The 27241-nt window shown below is 44.1% G+C and overlaps 1 non-coding gene and 1 pseudogene across 1 annotated transcript; both read right to left on the reverse strand.

Annotated features, from left to right (window-relative positions):
* Positions 1-22203: 22203 nt before the first annotated feature.
* On the reverse strand, positions 22204-23166 carry LOC124619880 (annotated as a pseudogene).
* Positions 23167-23363: 197 nt separating this feature from the next.
* LOC124620905 lies at positions 23364-23470 on the reverse strand. The gene has a single exon (XR_006980416.1). It is a non-coding gene; the product is annotated as a U6 spliceosomal RNA (small nuclear RNA).
* Positions 23471-27241: the final 3771 nt, after the last annotated feature.

Raw genomic sequence — 27241 nt, forward strand, 5'->3', positions numbered from 1 at the left:
TCATCGAGTAAAACAGAAGTGATTTCAGGCGTTCCCAAAGGTAGTGTTATAGGCCCTTTTCTGTCCCTTATCTATATGAACGATTTGAGAGACAATATGAGCAGCCAACTTCGGTTGTTTGCAGATGACGCTGTCGTTTAGCGACTAATAAAGTCATCAGAAGTTCAAAACAAACTGCAAAACGATTTAGAAAAATATCTGAATGGTGCGAAAAGTGGCAGTTGACGCCAGATAACGAAAAGTGTGAGGTCATCCACATGAGTGCTAAAAGGAACTCAAACTTCGGTTACACGATGAATCAGTCTAATCTAAAAGCCGTAAATTCAACTAAATACCTAGGTATTACAATTACGAACAACCTAAATCGGAAAGAACACACAGAAAATGTTGTGGGGAAGGCTAAATAAAGGCTGCGTTTTATTGGCAGAACCCTTGGAAAATGTAACAGACCTACTAAGGAGACTGCCTACACTGCGCTTGTCCGTCCTCTTTCACAATAGTGCTGCTCGGTGTGGGATCCTTACCAGGTAGCACTGACGGAGTACATAGAAAAAGTTCAAAGAATGGCAGCACGTTTTGTATTATCGCGAAATATGGGGGAGAGTGTCACAGAAATGATACAGGATTTGGGCTGGAAATCATTAAAAGAAAGGCGTTTTTCGTTGCGACGGAACCTTCTCACGAAATTCCAATCAGCAGCTTTCCCCTCCGAATGCGAATATATTTTGTTGACACCGACCTACATAGGGCGGAACGATCACCACGATAAAATAAGGGAAACCAGAGCTCGTACGGAAAGATATAGGTGTTCATTCTTTCCGCGCGGTATACGAGATTAGAATAATAGAGAATTGTGAAGGTGCTTCGATGAACCCTCTGCCAGGCACCTGAATTTCGTTTGCAGAGTATCCATGTAGATGTAGAGTTGCGCTAAAATGAGTCAAAGCGTCACAGAGACTCTCATGCAACTCCTATGGATCATACTTTAGAAACCACCGAGAGTGCACGGCCGTGGAAGAAGCTACCACAATATCGATTCATCATACGTATATCAAACTAAAGAGCCATGAAGGTTACGTTTGAGGCATTCGAGCTCACACGGTAGCTTACCAACAATTGTTCTTCCCGCAGACCATTTTGACGGGAACAGAAACTGGCTGCAGTGACGGTGTTACAAAATGTACCCTCCGCCATACACCAAGAGGTGCTACGTTCGGTAGAGATGTAGTCGTAGACTATGCCAGCTGTCAAACACTAGGTCACACTATTGAATATTTGACTCAGAAAGCATAAAAAGAACGACTGGTCGTGTATATTCACCTGATTTGCGCCTCCCGTTATGTCAAACAAAAAAATACATCAACAGTGATTTTCACCTCTTGAACTTGTTGAACCTCTCCAAAAACCGTGTACTTTTGGCATCAACATATACGGGGGAAAATGTTTCTAGGATTTGTAATAGCTCATGCTCAAGTGTATAAAGCTGAATATTTTGAAAAATAACAACAGATCTGTACAACTTTTTTCAAAACAAGTTAAAAAGAAAGAAGTTCTCAAGCCGCCAAGTCAAGAAGAAGCACTGTTACTCTATAATACGGTTAGACCCAGAATATGAGGCAGTCACTAAAATGTACCCATAATAATATGATGATCGGCAGTGTAAATAAAGAGGCATACATTTAGCCTCTCCTTTTACATGATAGTATAAAAAACACAAAACTACAAACACATAATGGCAGTGTAAAGAGCAACACAAAAATATTTATTAAACTATGTATTACTGTATCAAATGTAGAGTGTTCACAAGTAAAACCTAAATGAAATTACATCTGTAAACCATCACTTTCTGGACTATATCGACTACACTTCAAAATCCACAGCATTGAACACAAGTGGTAGAATCTCCAAAAGTTTTCCTCTCTTGAAGTGGAAAGGCGTTTACAAAGGGCAAATCAGTGGATTCTCTTTTCTCGTCCTGTCTTTCGTTATATTTATTTCGTAAACAACTTCTAATTTAGTAGCACTGAAGCTACTGTCTTGAACCAGTGGTCGAGAAATGGAAAATAGTTTTTTTTCACCGCTGCCTAATTCATACACGTATAATTAAAAGCAATAAATGAGCTGAAACCTTCTTCCTGCGTAGAGACCACTGGAAATCGTGGGTTCCTTACATGAAGATATTCGTAAAGTATCCTTAGAAACTCCAGAAACTTTTTGGTTAAGTTCAGGTTCAACCGGTATAATTTATATAAAGCTGAAGGGATAGTTTAAAACCGAAAATGAAGACTACTAAAATTTAAAAATAAACAAAAAAGTAATATCGACAATAGTACATAATACGTCGCAGAGCCAGGCACTAAACTGGTGCGACGAATTTCTGTACAGAAGGAATGGAGTGTTCCACCTGTCCGTAAAGTCATTGACGAAGTGTCATCCTGGGGGAAATCCTTCTCCTGACCAGTGGTCACAGAGTGGATCATTTAGAATGTACCAGTCTGTGTACACTTGGGGTCAGTAGGTTCGCTCCTAGAAGCCCTGTGTCGTATATTGATATTCATGACATACTCTACACATTACTTAAGTAATGACAAATGTAATGTTACGGCTTAAACCACTTTAACCGGTATCCGTGAAGATGGTCCTCGACTAAAACCTGTCGATATTTGCGTTTAAAATAAAAGCAGCTGATGGTCAAACATGCATTTTATACATTTAGAATAGTCCTTATAAATAACCACATTCCCATGAGAGATGGCAGAATCAAAATTGCGATAAGAATGGTCAACGGTCTGCATGAAGGTCATTTCTGACCGCCATTTTCTAGGATAAGAATGTTCTTGCGTAATACATAGAGTTGCCGCAAAATGTGGTGGAGGTAAATGTAAGTTTTGCTCCTCGAAAATGTCAGTTTAGAGCGAGTACCAGTAATTACGAAACAGTATTCAGTATTATCTTCGTTCACAGTATTAATTAAATACAACCATCCTTTATTAATGTCCAAAGAAAGGGATTTTCATTTGTATGTACTATACTATCCACGGATTATCAGAATTGGAATTTATTTCCTGACCCACTGTCTTATTTATCGAGAGCAATTTAATTTAGATTATATTAGAACAAATAAGCCCTCGGTCACAAATATTAAGTCAGAATTGACCAGGTTTAGACGTTACTATGAGCGTCGTCTTCAGAATTAAACTACATGTTCCAAAACATATTAGGTATATAATACATTAATAAAATTAAAGTTTGTACTGACTAGAAAGAGATGCAGTACTTACAAGCCACATTTAATAAATATATATATATATATGTAAGTCAGAAAGGCGACGTCATGCATAGTTGTAAATAAGATGTCGAGCCGCTAAGGGCTGCTCGTACTTGAGTGGACAAGGGTTGCAACAAGATTGAGGTGCCCACGTTAGAAAGTGTGGGGAAGTAAACATGATGTTGCTACGAGCGCCATCTAGTAGCCGCAGAAACAACTAGGCTACTGTTCATTCAAAATTAGTCACATGAAATTATGATGCAGCTGATTCAGGCATAACGTAAGCACTAATAATAATAGGATGAAGTTACATATTTATCTGCTTTAAACAGAGATACATTTTGTAACGTAAAAAAACGTCAGTTATGACATACGAGAAAACAGCAAAGATGTAACAACTATGCATGACGTCGCCTTTCCGGCTTACATGTTATATCTAAATGTGACTTGTAAGTACTGCATCTCTTTCTAGTCAGTACAAACTTTATTTTTATTAATGTATTATATACCTAATATGTTTTAGAACAGTTAGTTTAATTCTGAAGACGACGCTCATAATAGGGTCGAAACCTGGTCGACTTTGACTTAATATTTGTGACCGAGGTCTTATTTGTTCTAATATAATTCTGACACGGTCACTGAACCTTAGCAGCTATGTTCAAAGTTTTACTTAATGTACACTCCTGGAAATTGAAATAAGAACACCGTGAATTCATTGTCCCAGGAAGGGGAAACTTTATTGACACATTCCTGGGGTCAGATATATCACATGATCACACTGACAGAACAACAGGCACATAGCCACAGGCAACAGAGCTTGCACAATGTCGGCACTAGTACAGTGTATATCCACCTTTCGCAGCAATGCAGGCTGCTATTCTCCCGTGGAGACGATCGTAGAGATGCTGGATGTAGTCCTGTGGAACGGCTTGCCATGCCATTTCCACCTGGCGCCTCAGTTGGACCAGCGTTCGTGCTGGACGTGCAGACCGCGTGAGACGACGCTTCATCCAGTCCCAAACATGCTCAATGGGGGACAGATCCGGAGATCTTGCTGGCCAGGGTAGTTGACTTACACCTTCTAGAGCACGTTGGGTGGCACGGGATACATACGGACGTGCATTGTCCTGTTGGAACAGCAAGTTCCCTTGCCGGTCTAGGAATGGTAGAACGATGGGTTCGATGACGGTTTGGATGTACCATGCACTATTCAGTGTCCCCTCGACGATCACCAGTGGTGTACGGCCAGTGTAGGAGATCGCTCCCCACACCATGATGCCGGGTGTTGGCCCTGTGTGCCTCGGTCGTATGCAGTCCTGATTGTGGCGCTCACCTGCACGGCGCTAAACACACACACGACCAACATTGGCACCAAGGCAGAAGCGACTCTCATCGCTGAAGACGACACGTCTCCATTCGTCCCTCCATTCACGCCTGTCGCGACACCACTGGAGGCGGGCTGCACGATGTTGGGGCGTGAGCGGAAGACGGCCTAACGGTGTGCGGGACCGTAGCCCAGCTTCATGGAGACGGTTGCGAATGGTCCTCGCCGATACCCCAGGAGCAACAGTGTCCCTAATTTGCTGGGAAGTGGCGGTGCGGTCCCCTACGGCACTGCGTAGGATCCTAGGGTCTTGGCGTGCATCCGTGCGTCGCTGCGGTCCGGTCCCAGGTCGACGGGCACGTGCACCTTCCGCCGACCACTGGCGACAACATCGATGTACTGTGGAGACCTCACGCGCCACGTGTTGAGCAATTCGGCGGTACGTCCACCCGGCCTCCCGCATGCCCACTATACGCCCTCGCTCAAAGTCCGTCAACTGCACATACGGTTCACGTCCATGCTGTCGCGGCATGCTACCAGTGTTAAAGACTGCGATGGAGCTCCGTATGCCACGGCAAACTGGCTGACACTGACGGCGGCGGTGCACAAATGCTGCGCAGCTAGCGCCATTCGACGGCCAACACCGCGGTTCCTGGTGTGTCCGCTGTGCCGTGCGTGTGATCATTGCATGTACAGCCCTCTCGCAGTGTCCGGAGCAAGTATGGTGGGTCTGACACACCGGTGTCAATGTGTTCTTTTTTCCATTTCCAGGAGTGTAGATTGTTATCGTCAGGGAACTGTAAAGTGTATATGGCTCCTAAATTAATTTACTGTCCTATGCCAAATTCGTTCTGCGTTTTCTCATTGCATCAAAACGCACAAAAACTGGATGGCTCAGTGTTTATGACATTGTTCTACGCAGAGGATATCAGTAGATCACTATACCAATTTCTTTTTAATCTACTGATTTTCCTGCCAGCTATCTGTCACTAGCGATTCTCTCTGATATGCAGTCCGGACAAATAACACCGCAATTAAACTGTGATTATCTACCACGTAATTTGCGAAACAATTATTGAACAAAACCGGGCTCTCAGTTTGTGGTGCCACAACACAAATAACGCAGTTACTGAAAATCAAAAACAACACTTATGTTTGTACCACCATCAAATGTAATTTGAAACAACCTGTAAAAATAAATATACTCCTCAAAATTGTCAGTTTTCTGTTTAGTACACTGTATCAGTTAATAATTTGACGGCTGATCCAAGTTATTTATGAGAATGACATCTTACGTTGAACAGTTCACGGTGGATTTAGGTGTTGATCATTACGAAAATGATATAAAAAAGTTTTGGTTGTTTCCTGGTAAGAGTCATAATAAAAATATTCCACCCTATCAGCACTTAGTTTTTATTGGCGTTGATTGCTTCGCCTTCATATGAAAACGGATCGGCTGCTCACTCAGTGTTTTATCTATATATCGAAACATAAAGCAATCGCGTGAATCTGTGTGTGTGTGTGTGTGTGTGTGTGTGTGTGTGTGTGTGTGTTCCTCTCTTCCTTGCTAGCACTCAAAGTGTTCAAATGTTTGTGAAATCTTATGGGACTTAACAGCAAAGATCATCAGTCCCTAAGCTTACACACTGCTTAACCTAAATTATCCTAAGGACAAACACACACACACACACACCCATGCCCGAGGGAGGACTCGAACGTCAGCCGGGATCAGCCGCACAGTCCATGACTGCAGCGCCTGACACCGCTCGGCTAATCCCGCGCGGCCTTGCTACCACTAAAACAAATTTTTTCTGACGTTGACAGTTACATTCTTTTGATGTGTAGCTACTACAAATTCTGTCGATGTATTAGATATGTCAGATGAATAATAAATGAGACAGAATTAGCAAACAGAAATATGCCAAAAGGATTCGACTCATTATCCTCTTCGATCTTCGGTGTCCTTCCGTTACTTCAGTTCGTATGATTGACGATGTTTCTTCCTTGTGTAGCATCCACCTGCGTAGCTGAGTGGTAACGTGCTTGCATACCATGTAGCGATCCTGGGTTCGATTCCCGGCATGTTTGGAGATTTTCTCCACTTGTGGTCTGAGTGTTGTGTTGTCCTCGTCAATATTTCACTCTCATCACCGGCATACAAGTCGCCCAGTGTGGTGTCGACTGAAATTAGACTCGCACTTAGTGGCCGTACTTCCCCGGATGAGGCCTCTCGGCCAACAATACAACACGCTCATTTAATTTCTTTCCTTGTGTAGTAATAAGCTCGTTTCCTCTTATTCTGCTATGTATAGGCTTACTAGAGTGAAAACAATAGCAAGGCGTTCGGCGTGCAGCTTAGTGGTCGTGTTTTCGTTTTCTTATGTGGAGACACTGCTACCGCTTAAACTTCCAGTGATACATACGTGTTACATGTGGTGATTGGTGAAAGGAGAAAATTTTAAAGTGGGGTAAACGAAGTAGGTGAAAGAGAATAAAAACGTCTGGCTGAAAGTAGCCAGACGAAATGGGTTTGACAGCGGTCATGAATGTTCAACATGAATCAGAGCTCCCCCCCAAAAATTTACGAGGTTGTTAAGAGTTATTTTCTGAGTACTTTGGTATGGGAGGCCGTGGTCCCCGGTGGCTATTTACAAAGTAAATACATTTTGTTTGATTTCATATCTACACTTATCCATGTTTCCCTATTTTATTGAAGATATCTGAGCAACAGTATACTTACCCAGTCTGTTGTGTGTCGTTGGTAACACAATGCTGGTGCAGGCACAAGTATTTCGCGGCACACTATTCGGCGTAGAGAGACGTCTGTCCCGCTGACACCCACGTCTACGTCTATATGGCTCTGAGCACTATGAGACTTTACATCGGAGGTCATCAGTCCCCTAGAACTTTGAACTACTTAAACCTAACTAACCTAAGGACATCACACACAACCATGCCCGAGGCAGGATTCGAACCTGCGACCGTAGCAGTCGCGCGGTTCCGGACTGAAGCGCCTAGAACCGCTGGGCCACCGCGGCCGGCTACGTCTATATCTACATCCACATCTACACTCGGCAAAACAGCGTGCATTGTGGACGGTACCCTGTACCACTAACCACTACTAGCCATTTCCTCTCCTGTTCCACTCGCAAAGAGAGCTAGGGAAAAACGACTCTCTACCCTGATAAGCCAGAACACTATGACTACCTACCTAATAAGCGGTATGTTCATCTTTGGCACGGATAACGGTAGGTCACTGGAAGGAGTTGGCACAACATACGCACACACAAGTCACCTAACTCTAGAAAATTTCGGGGAGGGGGAAGATTTCACATTCGATCACGCCCCAGGTGTGTTCGACTGGGTTCAGATCTAGTGAGTTGGGAGGCCAGCACATCAGTTGGTACTTGCCACTGTGTTCCTCAGATCACTTCATCACACTCCTGGCCTTATGACATCGTGCATTATCTCATTGAAAAATTCTACTGCCGACGGGAAACACGATCGTCATGAAAGGGTGTACATGGTCTGTAACCAGTATTTGACATTCCGTGGCCATCGTCGTGCCTTGTAAGAGGTCCTCGGCACCCATGGATTCTCACATGAATGTTACCTAGAACATAATAGAGCCGCCCCGCAGTATAGGTATCACATTGTTCCCCTTGATGACGACGGATTCGCGCACTTCTGCAGTAATGGTGAAGTAGGAATCGTGATTCATCAGACCACGCAACGCTCTGTCACTGCATCAACGTCCAGTGTCGATGGTCACGTGCCCATTTCAGTCGTATTTGCCGATGTCGTGGTGTTAACAAAGGCACATGCATGGGTCGTCGGCTGCAGAGGTCCGTCGTTAGGAGCGTTCGATGCACTGTGTGTTCAGACACAGTTGAACTGTGTCCATAATTAAAGTCTGATGTTAGTTCCGCCACGGTTCGCCCCCTGTCCTGTTTTACCAGTCTACTTAGTCTACGACGTCTGACAGCGGTAATGAGGGGTGGTGGCCCAATCCCACGACGCCTGGGCATGGTTTCACCTTGGTTTCGCCACGTGTTGAAGACACCTCCTCGAACACCCGTCAAGACGTGCAGTTTCCGAAATTCTCGTGACGAGCCTGCGGGCACCACAATCTAGCTTCGGTCAAACTCAGATAAATTGCGCGCCTTCTCCATTCTACACACGAAAAGCTCGCTCACTGATACTACATGCACCGTACCTGTGTCTCAATAGCACTCATTCCTCTACAGGTGACGCTGGTATGGCCTGGACGGGTTTACATCGATAGTAGATCGACGGTCATAATGTTCTGGCTGATCAGTGTATGTGCCTCTCTATGAGCCCTAATTTCTCATGTGTTGTCTTTGTAGCCCTAATTCGAAATGTATGTTAGTGGCAGTAGAATCGTTTTGCAGTAAGTTTCATATGCCGGTTCCCTCCAGTTTCTCCGTAGTTTTCTCCCGAATGATTGTCGCCTTAAACCCAGCGACTCTCATTTTAATTTTCTAAGCATCTCCGTACCACATACGCGTTGTTAGAACCTGCTGGTAATAAACGAAACAGCCGGTCTCCGACTATTCGATGTCCTCCTTTAATCCGACCTGATACGGATCTCTGACACTCGAGCGGTAGTCAAGAATAGGTTATACTAGCGTCGTATTGCGGTGTCCAGTCCTGATAAACCACACTTTCCCAAAATTCTTCCAATAAACCGAAATCGACCATTCGTCTTCCCTACCATAGTTCTCACGTACCCGTTCCATTTAATATCGTGCTGAAACGTTACGCCCAAACATTTAAGCTAAGTGGCTATGTCAAGCTGTACCATACTAATGCTGTTTCCACACATTATGGGTATTTTTTTTCTGCTCATCCACATCAAATTACATTTTTCTACATTTACAGCTGCCTTTCATCACACTAACTAGGAATTTTGTCTAAGTCATCTTGTATCCACTTACAGTCATTCAACGGCAACACCTTCCGGTACCACACAGCATTACCAACAAATAACGGTAGTTTTCAGCCCACACTGTTCGCCAGATGATTTATTTACACTATGTGATCAAATGTATCCGGACACCCACAAAAACATACGTTTCTCATGTCAGTTGCATTGTGTTGCCACCTACGGCCAGATACTCCATAACAGCGACCTCAGTACTCATTAGACATCGTGAGAGATCAGACTGGGGCGCTCCGCGAAACCCAAGAACTTCGGACGTGGTCATGTGATTGAGTGCCACTTGTGTCATACGTCAGTAAGCGAGATTTACACACTCCTAAACATGCCTAGGTCCACTGTTTCCTATATGATAGTGAAGTGGAAACGTAAAGGAGAACTTACAGCGTACAGCACAAAAGCGTAGAGGCCGGCCTCGTCTGTTGACTGACAGAGACCGCCGACAGTTGAAGAGGGTCGTAATGTGTAATAGGCAGACATCTATCCAAACCATCACACAGGAATTATAAACTGCATCAGGGTCCACTGCAAGCAGTATGACAGTTAGGCAGGTGGTGTGAAAACATGGATTTAGTGGTCTAGCGGCTGCTCATAGCCACATATTACACCGTTAAATGCCAAGCGATGCCTCGCTTGGTGTAAGGAGCGTAAACATTGGACGATTGAATAGTGGAAAAACGTTGTGTGGAGTGACGAATCACGGTGCACAGTGTGGCGATCCGATGGCACGGTGTGGTTGTGGCGAATGCCTCGTGAACATAATCTGCCAGCGTGTGTAGTGCCAACAGTAAAGTTCGGAGGCGGTGGTGTTCCGGCGTGGTCGTGTTTTTCATGTAGGGGGCCTGCACTCTTTGTTGTTTTGCCTTGCACTAAGACAGCACAGGCCTACATTGATGTTTTAAGCAATTTCTTGCTTCCCACGGTTTGAGAGCAATTCGCGGATGGCGATTGGATCTTTCAACATGATTGAGCACCTGTTCATAATGCACGGCCTGTGGCGGAATGGTTACACGACAGTAACACCTGTGTAATAGACTGGCCTACACAGAGACCTGAAATGAATCCTATAGAACACCTTTGGGATGTTTGGAACGCCGACTTCGTGCCAGGCCTCACCGAGCGATATCGATACCTCTCCTCAGTGCAGCACTCCGTGAAGAATGGCTCTGAGCACTATGGGACTTAACTTCTGAGGTCATCAGTCCCCTAGAACTTAGAACTGCTTAAACCTAATTAACCTAAGGACATCATACACATCCATGCTCGAGGCAGGATTCGAAACTGCGGCCGTAGCGGTCGCGTGGTTCCAGACTATAGCGCCTAGAACCGCTCGGCCACTCCGGCCGGCTCCGTGAAGAGTGGGCTGCCATTTCCCAAGAAACCTTCCAGCACCTGACTAACCGTATGCCTGCGAGAGTGTACGCTGTCATCAAGGCTAAGTGTGGGCCAACAACATACTGAATTACAGCATTACCGATGGAGAGCCCCACGAACTTGCAAGCCATTTTCAGCCAGGTGTCCGAGTACTTTTGATCACACAGTGTATATAAAGAACAACAGCTTCCCTGGAGCACTCCTTACGATACCCTTATTCTGATGAACAAGAGTCGCCATCGATGCTTTCGAAGACCGTTCTGATTCGTTGACATAAAATCCTCGCTTTCAAGAAAACCTATTATATTCGAAGTGAGAATATGTTCAAGGATTCTGCAGCATGCCGATGTTAGGGATATTGTCCGTAATTTTGCTGGTCCCTTCTTTTACTCTTCTTACGTACAAGAGTCACCTGCGCGTTTTTCCATTCTTGTGGGACTTTGTGTTGGGCGACAGATATGCGATAAATGCAGACCAAGTAAAGGACCAGTGCCATAGAGTACTCTTTGTAAAACCGAAATGGTATTCCATCCGGACATAGCGACTTAATTGTTTTGAAATCTGCCAGTTATTTCTATACGCCAGGTGTGCATATTAGTATGTCGTCCTTAATGGAGTCTGTTCGATGGTAAAACGAATGTATGTTTATATGTTTCTCTTAAGTGAGTGGTTTCTTAACCATGATACTTAAAACTTCGGCATTTCTTTTACTATCTTCTACTACCACACCAGACTGGTCAACGAGTGTCTGGATGGAAGCTTAAACTCACTTACGATTTTACATAGGAGCAGAATTTTCTCGGGTTCTTGACCACGTGTATTGTTAAGGTATTACTGTGGTAGTTGTTGTATGGTTGTGGTATATATCTTTTCACTTACACAATAATCTCTACTAACCTTTGCCTGTCGTCGTTTGTGGGATCACTTTTGAACCGAGAATGCAAAAGCCTTTACTTTCTCGCATTTTGAGAATTTTGTTGTTAAGCCGTGTTGGGTCTTTTCGCCCTTAATACCCTTACTGGGCATGTAATTTTACAGACCGTGATTACAATCTTTTTAAACATTCCCCATAATTCCTCTAATAAGTGATGGCTATTCACTGTCTACGTGAGATGCAAAAACTGCTGATCTGCGCTTTCTAGCAGAAACACTCTCCTAGCTTTCCTGGCTGATTTATTAATGTTCTTTTACATAGTTCCTGTAGTGGCATCACGATCACTCAAACCCCGTCTGTATATTGAAGCTGTTGATAATGTCCGGTGTGCTTGTAGCTACAGTGTCCTCTCATATCTCTCTGCCTTTTCCACTATTCATTTACTTTTTCCCCTTTCTATCCTCTTGCGAGTGTTATCAGCCTATCGTAAAGATGTGTTTCATTTCGATTCATAGGTTTTTGTGGTTAATAAATAATGATAGTGACCCCGTTTCTTACTCCTTTTCCAAGCCATCTAACATGGAACAGATAAATTAATGAAGGGGTCGTAGGAAGATGCTCGTATATGTCTCACTATTTGCACATAGAGTGTCGCATCCCAGTGCCTTGCTGAAAAGTTCTTTAAGATTAATTCCCACCAGTTATTTCAATTTGCATACGTGTAAAAGGCAATCTCCTGACAACCCGACGCATCGTAGCCCAGAACAAACCGCTAAGGACAGAAACTTTAAATATCTAGAGGGTGTCGATTTTATACCGTAGGCGTCGTTTAAAAAGGGATGTTTCAAAAAACTCCCCTAAGGAGGTGAAGTAGAGCATGAAAGATTTTTTTAAAAATTTGGCTATGAAGGCAATTTTGAGGTTAGAGTTATGAAAATTGATATTTGGCTCCTTGACCAGAAATAAAGGAATAGGTGTTTCAGCACCCTTGGAAATTTAACCCCTATGGGGTAAAATAGTGGGTGAAAGTTTTTTCTGAAAATAAATCATCATTAAAGTACTATTAAAGCACATTTAAAACTGTCTAAGAAAATCGGTATATGGCTTCTTCGTTACAAATAAATAAGTCTATATTTCACTGTTTTCAGAAATTCAACCCCTTTGGGGGTGAAATAGAGGATGAAAAATTTTGTGGAAATACTTCGATATGAAGTGTTTTTTAAGCTGAATCTACGAAAATTTGTATTTCTCTTCTTGTTAGAAATGAAAAGTACATTTATTTATATATTTTTTTAACTTCATCCCTTAAGGGGGTGAAATAGAAGATGAAAATTTTTAAGAAAATATTTCGTTATATTAAGAAATTTTTAAAGCTAAATCGGTTAGATATAAAGTAATATTAGTTAGCGCATGAAACTTTCTACGGAAATATAATCAGAAGAACTCAAAAGGCATGATTCACATAAACATTGAACCCCTGCTACTTAGAGTCGCTTTTTGGTCAGAAGTACATTCTGCAATGACCATGACCCTATGGCCTTAATTAGCGTGAAAATCTTAGAAAGTATCGCAGTTTGTGAACAACAAATAAATTCGATTAAAGAAAAACAAGAAAAGCCAGGGCAGATCATACAGTCTACGCAAGCAAAGCAGCAATCGCTAGACTAGTGTAAGCATTGAAACGTTCCCTTTGGAAAATTTATAAATGACAGTGCTGGTAAACCTCTTACGTTATTTGATTTTCAAATAGCTGAGCAAAACTCAACGTACTCAGACAGTTTTCTGTTTACTTATTCTGATCATCACTAAACTGACGCACAATATGGTTTTAGCGCAACACAATCTGACTTCAATAATTCCTACAAAAGAATCGCCTTGACTAACAATAACCTATACCTTTCATGAATCACTTACCTCACAAAAATCTTCGTTACTCGAACTACTGCAAAACATCGAGCGCCTATACTGCCAGCTAAATAAAAGATTCTAACTACTGATAGGCATAGTTAGCAAATGAGAGATTTTGATAGAGAATAAACAATGTATTTGCCTTAATAGTGTTCAAAAGTCATAATATATATATCAGCTGCTGACATCCAGTCTTACAAATTTCTTTTTTCTGACGGACACACGTCCAGATCGTCCGCTTTCAGCATAACAAGAGCAGAGGTAACTGCAATCTGTCCAGTTGCTAGTTGTGTTTTATTAATATTTATACAAAATTAGGTACGCATTTCAACATGACAAAGAATAAACATTTCGTATTTTAACACAATAATAGTATTTTTCGTCTGGTGTAATGTTTGGCTTTACAAGATTCTCGCTGGAGTCACATATCTTCTGGGTAGAGGTGCCTGTGTGTACCTCAGACAATGGGGACACTCGCCATTTAATATAAACAGTCAACACTGTGTCGGGCAATTACTTGCGCACTCTTTCCAGGCAAACCAGCGCTCCACCACTCTAACATTTCACTGGAATTTTCTGGAGACGACAGCCTTCTCGTTTACGATGGAGTACCGTCCACGCCGATACGGCCGCGCCAGACGCTATTGCTTGTGAGCCGTGGGAATCGGCGGGCTATTTCGTAGTCTGGTTCAGATGCTTCGAAAATATTCCGAATGGAAGGGGAAGTTGCGAGTATTTCCTTTTATTGTCACAGGCTAACGACGGGATCAGAGCTCCGACTGGCCGCTAGGATATTGATGCGAGCTTCTGTGGCACTCGCCAGAAGTAAGCTCTCCTATTTTTTATAAGTACATAGACCGGTTTACTTCTACAATGATTTACATCAGTTTACAGCTTGAACATTTAGTTATTTTTCCACATAATCACCATTTCTGTCGATGCATTTTTGTAGACGCTGTGGCAGTTTTTGTATGCCCATGTCATACCAGCTCGCCGCCACGCTGTTCAGAAAGTTATGAACCTCTTCTTTCGCCTCGTCGTCGGAGCTGAATCACTCTCCGGCCACATGTTCTTTTAACCTAGGGAACAGGGGCGCCAAGTCAGGACCACAGGGTGGGTGCGTGATTATGTTCCACTGAAACTGTTGCAGGAGAGCAACGGTTTGCCGAGCGATGTGTGGGCGAGCGTTGTCATGGAGAATGTGTACGATCTTGCTCAACATTCCTCTTCTCCGGTTCTGAATTGCCCGTTTGAGTTCTCTCAGAGTCTCACAGTACAGTACAGTACTTCGCGTTAATTGTGGTCCCAGCGAGTCAGCTCCGACGACGAGGTGAAAGAAGAGGTTCATAACTTTCTGAATAGTATGGCGGCGAGCTGGTATGACATGGGCATACAAAAGCTGCCACAGCGTCTACAAAAATGCTACGACAGAAATGGTGATTGTGTCGAAAAATAGCTAAATGTTCAAGCTGTAAGCTGATGTAAAACATCGCAGAAATAAATAGGTCTATGTACTCATAAAAATTAGAACAACTTCCTTTTGGGATTACCCTCGTACATATACGTCTAGTTATTGGTTAAAAGGTGTAGAAACGCAGTTTGTCTTCTGGGTTGAGCGACCTCGGCCTGCCTCCGTGACGTACGCACCGCGGCCTGTCTCTCTCGGGGCCTCGATCTCAGTGTTCGTGACGTCATGTCTCCTTAACTGTGTGCTGTAGAATAATATAATTTTGTAGCGACATCGACCAAAACATGCGTCTACTGTATGCCGAATGTATTGCGGACAGAGTTAGTAGTAAAGAAGTAATTAATTAAATCGTCATAGATAATGGGCAACATTGTTTAGACGCATCTCAGTAATCTGTGTGTGTCTATAAACGCTTTTAGCGACATATACCTCGGAAATAGGGTTAGTAGCAACTAAATGACACATTTCAAAGATTTGCATGATGCGGAATTTCATCACGCATTTCAGTGTTTATGACATCATATCTCCTGAACTATGTTTGGTACAATGACATAATTTTTCTAGTGCCTTCAGTGGTATATGTGAATGCTGTCTGCAAAGTGTATAGCGGATATTGTTAGTGCTAAAGAAGTAATGAATTAAAGCGTCATGCATCATGCATAGCTTTGCTGCATGGACACCGGAAACGTAGTAAGCGACAAACGTTTTTCACTCATTATTTCCTGGGCATCATCACGAGAAAAATTTGCGTAACGGTCTGAAATTATGTGTGAATTTTTTTGTAAGTCTCTTATCGCTATCATCCTGAGATACAGAATAACTTATGTATAGGTACTAGAGCGTCGTGAGCTACACTGTTTTATCACTCCCACCCTCTTGATAGGTGTGTGGTACTAACCTCACAACGATGATTTCCAGACAGTAAGTGATATGCGTACCAAAAGTGGTTGGATTCGGTCCTGTGGCTTAGAAGAAGATGAGGAACATACGTGCATCTAAGCATACATATAAACGTACATCCATTTTAATAATATACATAAATTTGATACTCTTTTAAAACTTAGGAGAAAAGGTTATCTTCAGGAGGGCTTATTGATATGCTCCTAGCTGTTATAGTTCCACGTCAGTATCTTACGATGTATACAAAATATAGTTGATTCTACACTAAATTCTTTAATTAACGACAGTATTTCCCAACAAATGCAGAAATCAGCGATTCTATTCTTTTCAGAATAAGCTGCAGCATTTGACTGGACAAACGCAGTACTGAGAAGACATCGCAAAGTGAGTGAATATCACGCCGCTAGACAACTGCGAGCGAAAAAGTGAGTGAAAGAATAGCAGTAGTGCTTCTATATTAACTACCTTAGTTTTCTCTCATTTATTAATTTTGCCAAAGTAACTTCCTACTTTACTGTCCGGACACAGACTTTGCAAATTTTTGGAGTAGTTAATAATTTAAAAGGATAATGCTTACTACCTCTTATTTTGATGTCAACTGGTGTTACCCTGTTTTATTAGTTCACGGGCGTCGCGTCCGATAATGTTGTTAAAGCTGCACAGCATTTCAACGAGACAGCTGTTCGTCATATTCACATGCTTATTAACGTGCTGCAATTTTCTTTCCTTTTTTTGTAGCTGGTTGTGGTTCAACGTCACCGGCTTAAAACAGTCTGTCTTAGTGGCAGAGTAATGTTTTTCAAACAAAATGGCTCTAAGCACTATGGGATTAATATCGGCGGTCATCAGTCCCCTAGACTTAGAACTACTTAAACCTAACTAACCTAAGGACCTCACACACACCCATTCCCGAGGCAGGATTCGAACCTGCGAACGCAGCAGCAGCAGCGCGGTTCCGGACTGAAGCGCCTAGAACTGCTTGGCCACAGCGGCCGACGATGTTTATCTACCTAATGATATCACCGTACTGCACGTTGAAGATGTGGCGGTGGGAGTTTAAGTCCCATACCACCCCGTGATAGCGGAAATTCAACGTTGCTGACTGTATGTGACACAACTGCAGAGATAGTCAGAATGGTCGTCGCACCAAGGACTGCGAGGAATCAGTGGCCGTATTAAAACACACGTTATCAGTGGCTTTACCGGGACTTTCATCAGCCATGATCCGAATCCGAGTCCTCCAGGGCTGTGAGAGGAAGAGGGTGATGGTGCTAATGTGCTTCAAACAACTGACTGTGTTGTGCGGGGTGTCCTCTTTGTCGTAGAGGCGCCTTGACTTCTCTCGAATGTACGTCTTTGGAGAGACCAAGTTGGTCTCCTTCTGTAAACAATCCTCTTGAAAAGGGGGGGGGGGGGGGGGAGGGACATGCAGGCTCCATCGCGACACCTTATTCTGCAAGCGCCGGAGGGTTTACATCCAGGAGGCACTAATCGTGGTCCACATGGAGGTGCTATAGGTCAGTTGAGGGTGGAAAACTGTCCAGTACAGTCTGAGCTTGGTCTCTAAGATAACTTCCCTGATGTTGAAGAGCGGGTACAATGCCTTTATCAACTTCTGCGCCTTTTAGGTGCCGTATTCCGCAAGCCGGTGGAAGAACAATTCTTGACACGTAGATATTTCGTATCTGGGGACCATTGGACCTGTACATTTGCGGCGGAGAATAGGGCGCCGTCTGGTCCAGTGTACCGCCATTGCTTTGGCGTCATTGAGAGCCTCTTGTTTGAACGACACCAGGTGACTGTTGCATCCACCTGTTTCTGGAGCCTAGCAATGAGCTGATCGGTGTTGCGGCCGGTCGTATAGCGGATTATATCTTCATGTGTTGTGCCAGGTTGCAGTGAGCGACAACTGTCATATCATTAACATAAATGTTACAGAGTATGGGTAACAACATAGAGCCTTGAGGGGTACCCAGGCTTGAGCGTCTTCCTTGATGAGTAAACAAGAAGGTTCTATCACACAGGAAACCATCCACGATTTTGAAATAGATGTCCAGGATGGTCGTCTGTGTCAGCATTTTTTACACTAGATCGTCCTACCAAATCCAGTCATAAGCGTTTCTTGGGTCCAGGAAAGCCGGTTGTGTCGACGTTTTGGAGTTAAAGCCCTTGCTGATGTGTTCTGTTATCCGAAAAACTTGTAGTTCGGCCAACAAGTGAGAAGCAAAACTGAACTGTTCCGGATACATCGCCCCAGCCGCCGCCAGCGGCTGGAAAATTTGGGACAGGATCAAAGATTCTATGACCTTTACCACGGTATCCAGAAGGCTAATGAGTCTACTGTTGATGGTGACCGTAGGATCCTCTGAGGACTTGGGGATGGAAATAGTTTTCGCTTACTTTCACTTTGTGTGCGCGAGAGGACGAGGGGGGTGGCAGTGGGGTGGAAGACCGTTTGTGAGACGGGAGTTCAGAAGGACGGTGAATACAACCACTAGTTTGCACGAGAGCCAACAGAGGTATCCGTTTAAGATGCTGTTCAAACCAGGAGCCACGCTTCCGCTGGAGGATCCTTTGGGCTTCTGTCAGGGACATAATGTGAGCTGCGGTAAGTTGTGGTCATTGCCTGAAAGTGGTAACGGCCGCCAGAGTATTGTTCATTCTAGAGTTCATCAGGATTATCGTACTGGACGAGCAGTCGTTTCTGGGCCTCAAATGCATGGCCATAGTTTCCACCATATCGAGGACATCATAAGCAATCCACCTGGCGGATAGGATGATTGGTCCTCACTGCAGATCAACAGCCCTTTCTGACTTACATTGTAGTAGAAAGGCAGACATATTATTCTCCCATTGCTCCATTTTCCAATCAAAGAGACGGTGACAGAATTCACATCAGAGACGCCTCACGCGATGCTTATCCTGAGGGTCACAAAACTGCTTACACTGCCTGCAGGAGGGGTTCTTCTAGGTTTTCAGTTCATACAATAAGGTAGGGAAGACATCCAGTGGGGTTGAAGCCCTGGATTTTCGTGGTTAGATTGGTACGCTTTGTCAGGTCGACGTTTTGCTTGGTGGTGTTGTTGAGGACCCTGGAAAATTTGTCTCAATCCATGATAGTCAATGTAAAAGACCATCTAAAAACAGAGCTACAACAGTAAGATGCAGGACCATGGGTGATGGTCAGATGTCTGTTTCCAACAAAAACTGCATCTAGTATTCTTGAAAATGGCCAAATTCAGAATGTCCAGCATGCAGTTGGAGTGGATTGCTATATGTGTGGGAGCATGGGGGCCATAGACCGCCACTGACAGAGTATCCCCCAGGTCAAGGAGGAATCTGCTCTTTGGAACTGCGATGCAAGAATGGCAAGCCGGATGCTTGGCACAGAGGTCTGCCCCAATGATGGGTCTATCAAACAATGTCAAAGTGCAAAGGCCGGTTTCAAGAATTGGTAGGCAACGGTTCGTGCAGCCACGTCTCGATCACTGACTCAACAGATGGGGACGTTTGCAAGACAACAACCATCTGCACGAATAGTACGACGACGTTTGCAGCAGCATGGACTATCACCTCGAAGACCATGGCTCGGTTACACTTGTCGCTGCATCACAGACAGGAGCGCCCACGATGGTGTACTCAAAGACGAACCTGGGTGCACGAATGGCAAAACGTTATTTTTTCGGATGAATCCAGGTTCTGTTTAGAACATCATGATGGTCGCATCCGTGTTTGGCGACATCGCGGTGAACGCACATTGGTAGCGTGTATACGTCATCCCCATGCTGGCGTATCACCCGGCGTGATGGTATGGGGTGCCATTGGTTACACGTCTCGGTCACCTCTTGTTCGCATAGACGGTACTTTGAACAGTGGACGTTGCATTTCAGATGTGTGACGACCCGTGGCTCTACCCTTCATTCTATCCCTGCTAAACCCTACATTTCAGCAGGATAATGCACGACAGCATGTTGCAGGTCCTGTACGGGCCTTTCTGGATACAGAAAATGTTCTACCGCTGCCCTGGCCATCACACTCCTCAGACCTCTCAGCAATTGAAAACGTCTGGTCAATGTTGGCCGAGCAACTGGCTCGTCACAATACGCCAGTCACTACTCTTGATGAACTGTAGTATCGTGTTGAATCTGCATAGGCAGCTGTACCTGTACACGCCTTCCAAGCTCTGTTTGACTCAATTCCCAGGCGTATCAAGGTCGTTATTACGGCCAAAGGTGGTTGTTCTGGGTACTGATTTCTCAGGATCCATGCACCCAAATTGCGTGAAAATGTAATCACGTGTCAGTTCTAATATAACATATTTGTCCAATGAATACCCGTTTATCATCAGCATCTCTTCTTGGTGTAGCAATTTTAATGTCCAGTAGTGTATAAATAACGACCTGATTAATACAGACAGGGTATTCCAACTCAGCAAGACAAGTGAACCAGCACTGCCGGCACTAAGTCATTGTCGGCCGCTCACCAACGAATCCGAGTCAATATAGACGTGAGATCGGACCCCTCATCACAGAGGTCTTAGCTGTACTATTTCCACCTACCTGCTCTTTCTTGTGAACGATGGACTTCCTAATGCGTTTTTAATGTTACCCACCTTGCCATTAATTTGACAGGTTTGATGTATTACTTTTGTACTGACCTTCTTAACATAGTGTACAGACAATAAGCTGTGAACATGTTTTGATTTCACTTCACTCTCCTACATCTACAATCTACAGTACATTTATACTCCGCAAGCCACCGAACGGTGTGTGGCGGAGGGCACTTTACGTGCCACTGTCATTACCTCCCGTTCCTGTTCCAGTCACGTATGGTTCACGGGAGGAACGACTGCCGGAAAGCCTCCATGCGCGCTCGAATCTCTCTAATTTTACATTCGTGATCTCCTAGGGAGGTATAAGTAGGAGGAAGCAATATATTCGATGCCTCATCGAGAGACGCATCCTCTCGAAACCTGGACAGCATGCTACACCGCGATGCAGAGCGCCGCTCTTGCAGAGTCTGCTAGTTGAGATTGCTAAACATCACCGTAACACTATCACGCTTACCAAATAACTCTGTGACGAAACGTGCCGCTCTTCTTTGGGTCTTCTCTATCTACTCTGTCAACCAGACCTGGTACGGATTCCACACTGATGAGCAATACTCAAGTACAGGTCTTGCTTATCAACCGCAACGTCACAGCTGCCTCTCTGGTGCCTTTACCTTTCCTACAACCAAACACAAGCCTCGCACGTGTTTCCATTCCACGGTTTGCTAAACGGCAGTTGCGCATCACATTTCGGAATTACTCTGTGTGGCAGGTGTAGGTGAGCCGCCCTGTTTAGCGATCGCCGCCGGCCCGACCTCGGGGCAGGGCGGCGAGTATTGCCTTTGCGACCGGGGCGTAGGCTGGGAAGCGCAGGTGGCAGATAGGGAGGCAACCCGCGCAGCACAGCGGGGACGCCAGACCAGCTAATGACGGATTACGCGCGGGGCTTATCTGCGGCTGTGGCTGTGGCTGGCGGCCGAGATAGTCTTGTGTGCCGGGCCGGGCCGGCGCCGCCAGCTGATTGATTGCTGGCCGCCGCGCTGAGACTGCTGACCGAGCCGCGTCCACACGCCGCCACCGATACCGTGGCGAGCAGCGCGCCACAGCGCTGCCGACGAGCGTGACCTCCCGGTCTGCGTGTCACAGCTGTCAGCACGTCCTCAGGTCAAACGTTTCAAGTAAACACCATTTAACGTTGGAAACGTTCACGTTTTTGTGAAAAATGGTCGAAGCAAAAATTTCATTGAGGACAAACGTGGGGTGGACGTTAATAAAATCTACGATACTGATCGAAGCAGACGAAATGAATTAAAATTTGGGCGGCAGCCGGGACTCGAACCCGGGTCTGCTGGCGCGTTTTTTTATACTCTAAACAAAAAGCAACATCTGTATTATATAACCATAAAAAAGGAAACAGACACAACATGTGTACTAGCAGTTACTGTCTTCACAGATATGATGACACTTATGCATGTGCTTCAAACTGTTTTATCTGTCTGTCACTGTGCATTAGCAGCAACGGGATGTGTAGGTCAAGAGTTACCAGAACTGTTCATGTGTTTAATAATCACTGCTGTTTCAAATTTTTATTTCTCCATCTTCACTTGCAGATGCTAATAAACCAGAAAACGTAGGATTCCATGAAACACTGTAGACATCTTGTGAGTGGGCTCCATAGCATGTGTGCAATAAAGAGAAGGTCGGAGCATTTCTATCAGAACCAGGAGATTCTTTAAAAATTCTGATATTGTCGTCACCACATGCTGTTACAATGAGGTCTCTCGTCCCACACCATTCAATACCATAAACTGTACGATAACTTGACAATGTGCACACGCATTTCCACACAGCATCCATTCCTGGTGTCACAATTCCCTCAGAATTACCTGGGAGGTATTCATTCCAAAATTTTTCCGTTAGATCAGCACTACATGTTGCAAGTCGTGAGCCTGTGTGATTAAAAGCCAAACCCCAAACAGTTGACTCATGAGAACTCAAAGTAGCTGCACAAATCCAATCATTGTCATCGGGGTCTTCCCTAAAAATTTTCACAGTGTTATCGTAACTGGCGGAAGCCAATATATCAAGATGTGGATGCCACAACACTTTCTTAACATCTTGCGTATGTGCATTCAAGACAGCTGCACATTCATACTCATCATCTTCTGCAACGTCCCACACCCAAACGCTTTTATCTCTGTTGCATTTTGCAAGTAGCTGTCCCGATTTTGACGAGGAAACACTTTTTACTTCGTTTTCATGACCTTCTAACATTACATTACATTCAAACTCTCCTGATTTTTTATCCCAAATAGCCACAGTAGCGTCGAAACTTGTTGACCGTGCTACTTGACGGATAGTCCTTTGATGACCGTCAGTTAAAATTACTTTAGTAACCCATTTTTCGCCTCCTCTACCCCAGATTAAAATTGTTTTATCTTCTCCACAACTTGCCAGAAATGATCCTTGGGGATGCTAGCTAACAATCCATACCCGTCCTTGATGAGCAAGTAAAGTTTGCACAGATCCCATTCGTACCATTGTGTCTTTATTTTCTACGTTTTTTTTCACTCTCCACGTACGTAACACTCGTCATACAATGTCACACAACAAACTCCTCGTGCTAACGCATGTAAACAAAACCTACTATTTGTTTTAAAAATGCAGCAGTGAATGTATTTGAACTCGCGACGTTTTGTCTACAGTGCACACACTTACCGTTGCACTGCCAGCTGAACAAAGATGTGGAACGCTTCACGATTTTGCGTGTCATCCTCGCGCAGGGGCCATGTTAATGTTTTCTGCATCGTTCCAATTTTAGTATATGTACCGCCGAAGCGAGTACGGGGCGTTAGACGGAAATGCTAACCATTACACCACTGTAGGACATTATTGCACGAACTAACTAAGCTGAGTGCCCTTCCCAGCATAAACTTCATTTTTCTCTTACGTATTGTCACTACTGCAAGGGCTCTCCGATATTGGCAAGCACCGCATCATTGGACGTGATGGGACGTCCTTGTACCATTTGGTGATCTAATACACCTTATAATTAAATGTTTCACTGAGTCATTTAAGTCCCTTTTTATTATCTAAAACAAATTGCAGCGACGGCGTCCTTGCTGGAAATGGAGGAGAAAAGGTCCTATGAACATGTGTCCGGAAATGACTCGTTGCCATGGTAGATGGTGCTGCCGAATGAAATTTCCTCTGCCCAAGTTCAGCGTGCTCCTCGTGTGTTGCAGGTTGTGAGTTGAAGCAGCGTACTGTAAGCAGCACAATGGTTCGGCATTCATATCGAGAACAAGCTCAGATGGTGTTTGTGTACTGCGAAGCTGATAAAAGCGGTCAAGAGGCAGTACGACTATACCAAAACAAGTACCGTCACAGACACCAACCAAATCACAAAACATTTCAAGCCCCTTTTTTGGGCGTTTGTGTGGTCATCGACCCTTTTGCACAGGCGAATATGCGGGGAGGTGGCAGACTGTGCGTACAGCACGTTTAGAGGACTGGGCTCTGCAGAATATTGAGACGAACCCTAGTACAAGTTCCAGGCAAGTGGCCGGCCGACGTCACTATCCCTATCACGTGCAACGAATGCAAGGATTATTAGCAGTGGATATCCCTCCACAGGACGGTTGTTGCCGATGGTTTTTGCGCCTGACTACCACAATTATTAGATTACTGTCATCAGTCCTCTTTACTGACCAAGCAGCCCTTACCAGAACTACCATTTACAGTCTGTGTAATTTTAATCTGTGGGCTACAATCTTTGAGCAATGGTCGAGGCGTCTCATCAGCATTGGTCCAGCATCAGCGATTCTTGGTGGCCACATACTTGAACCGATTATTATTCGAGAACGTCTCGACGGAAGAACGCACCTGCACTTCCTGTGGAATACCCTGCCTGCACTGCTTGACAACGTGCCTTTGGCAGTACGACATGCTATGTGGTTTATATATGACGGAGCACCACCTCACTTCCTCATTACAATTCATCGACACCGCAATAACATCATCCCCGGACGTTGAATACAAAGCAGAAAAACGGTGTGTATGCTGAAACAGTTCCTAATGTGCGGACTCTTCAACAGTGTACTCAGGACTCCTATAACTATTCAGGGAGAGGCCGGAACGAGCGAAAGAGTGAGGAAACCCATAATGCGACGTGTGAACGCATGCATTGCTTCCCATGGAGGCCACTTTCAACGTCTGTCATAACGGGGATACGATGAAGCTCTGTACTGTGTTCTGGGACAATTTGCTGTCGTTGCACGCACGCCATCCATTTCTGGACACGTTTTTCCAAGGACCTTCTTTCCTCATTTCCAGTTAGAAATCCGTCCCTGCAGTTTGTCAGTTATATTAATGTTCAGCCTATAAACACTTTAATACAAAAAAATAATTGACTAAATGTAATGGAAATCATCAGATTTGGTGTATAACTTATGTATAAACAAACAAATGATTACAATTTCATAGTAAATTGGATGATTTATTCGAGAGTAAGACCTTCAAAATTGGAGCAAATCAATAACGCGTAGGTTCACCTCTGTTCCTATGCAAGCAGTTACTTGGGTTGGCATTTATTGATAGACTTGTTGGATGCCCTACTGAAGACATCGTGCCAAATTCTGTCCAATTGGCGGTTTAGATCGTACAAATCCGGAGCTGGTTGGACGGTCCCGCCCATAGTGTTGCAAATATTCTCAGTTCAGGAGAGATCCTGTGTACTTGCTGTCCAAGATGGTGTTTTCCAAGTACGAAGACAAGCAGTAGAAACTCTCGCCGTGAGCGGACGGCCATTATCTTGCTTAAATGTAAGCAAAGGGTGGCTTTCCATAAAGGCCACAAAATGGAAATTACAATATCGTCGTCGTGCACTGTGCTGGAAGGTAGAACGAATAACAATTAAAGAGGTCCCAATGCGAGATGAAGTGGCACCCCAAACAATCACTCCTGATTGTCGGGTCATATGGTGGGTGAGAATCAGGTCGGTATCCCACTGCTGTCCACAGCATCTCCTGGTTATTTGGACCCATAATCTGACTGAATGGAGTACAATTGTCTTCGGTGATGAGTCCGACTACGTACTGATCCCTGATTACCAAAGAAGAAGTGTAGTCTATGATCGAGAGGACATTACCGCTCCATTTTTTGGTAAGTCGGTTCAATGGAGATTCAATGTCGGCAGACCACGGACGGTGCGTACAGCCAGCCACTTTCGCAGTAGCCGTACTGTTTCTCCTTGAGAACCTAGCTGAAGCAAATACAGGAGCATCCGGCTCTTAACTTAGTATTCACCACATGTTGCGTGACCACATGCCTTTACTCTTCGTCCTGAGTACAGGCCTTGGGACCATCTGATTCGGCAATTCTGCTTGAGTTTATATGCTAGATTGTGCAAAGGACAGGAAAAGACCCATAATTTCTTGACATTGCTCTGTTTACAGACTAGACAGAATTTAGTTAGAAAGGATTCGGCAGTCGTTATAACTCATATGTACAACCTGATGAAAACAGGGGTACATTAATTTATATGTGACCATGAGAGGTAATTAGCAGTGAACATGTAGACCAGTACCCTGGGCGACTACTTGCTGCCAATTGCACCAGTTTTGATGTTAAGTTTGCCGCTGTTGTGATTTCTGCTACTACTTATTACTTCCGTCTATCTTCATGCTACTTCCAGTCCGCATTCTCTACTTATTAAATTTTTTCGTTTCATGCAGCAGACCCTGTAATTCCTTTTTACTGCCTTAAGCAAGATCAAATGGATGTAACTTGTAGTAGTTGTGCAAAGAAGAGCTGGTTTTCACAGGATAGATTTGCATGGAGAGCTGTTTTAAACCAGTCTCAAAACTGAAGATCACAACAATAACAGTAAGTTAAAATGTTTGTCTTTAAGCTGTGTAGCTTATTGACTGCGCCAAATGTATGAGCTGTATCATTTATCTGTACAGAATGTTGGTAAACTAATTTTTTCTTTTTTAAAAAATAAAGAAGATAGTAAAATATCCAGCATATGAACAGTAAATGGCTTATTCAGTGCTGCTGATCATAGTTCCACTTGAATACTTAGGTGGTTACTGCAAAATGAACAAAAATTGTTCTGAAATGTCAATGATGCAAAGGTATACAATATTGTTAGTACTGGACCAAAGCCATTTGTGGTGCAATTTGTTACTGTGCGTTGCTTACATCAGGGGGAGGTAAGCGCTCAGGGGCTATTGTTCCCAGTAAAAGGATTCTTCCATTTGATTAACAGGTCCTTAACCTGTGGTTCCTCACCTCCTCACACTCCCCTCCCACCTCAGGAAATCACCAACCCACCCGCTCCTCCTCGCTGCTACAGGATCACTATCAGGTCTGAGTTATTGGAGTAGCCCCTCTCACTCTTTTCAATTTGATTGACTACTTAATTAAATTGATCAATTAATTAATCTCTCCCCTCTGGTAAACAATCCTCAACTCCCACCCCCCTCCCAGAAATTAAGAGGAAAAAGACTCAGTTGATTGGTCATTTGGAGGGAATTCGATTGCAGTTTATGGAGTACTGTTGAAACAATTTAGACAATGTATAGCATATTGTTTAGTATGTATGTATAGCATA

The sequence above is a fragment of the Schistocerca americana genome, chromosome 6 (genome assembly GCF_021461395.2).
Source record: "Schistocerca americana isolate TAMUIC-IGC-003095 chromosome 6, iqSchAmer2.1, whole genome shotgun sequence".
Lineage (NCBI taxonomy): Eukaryota > Metazoa > Arthropoda > Insecta > Orthoptera > Acrididae > Schistocerca > Schistocerca americana.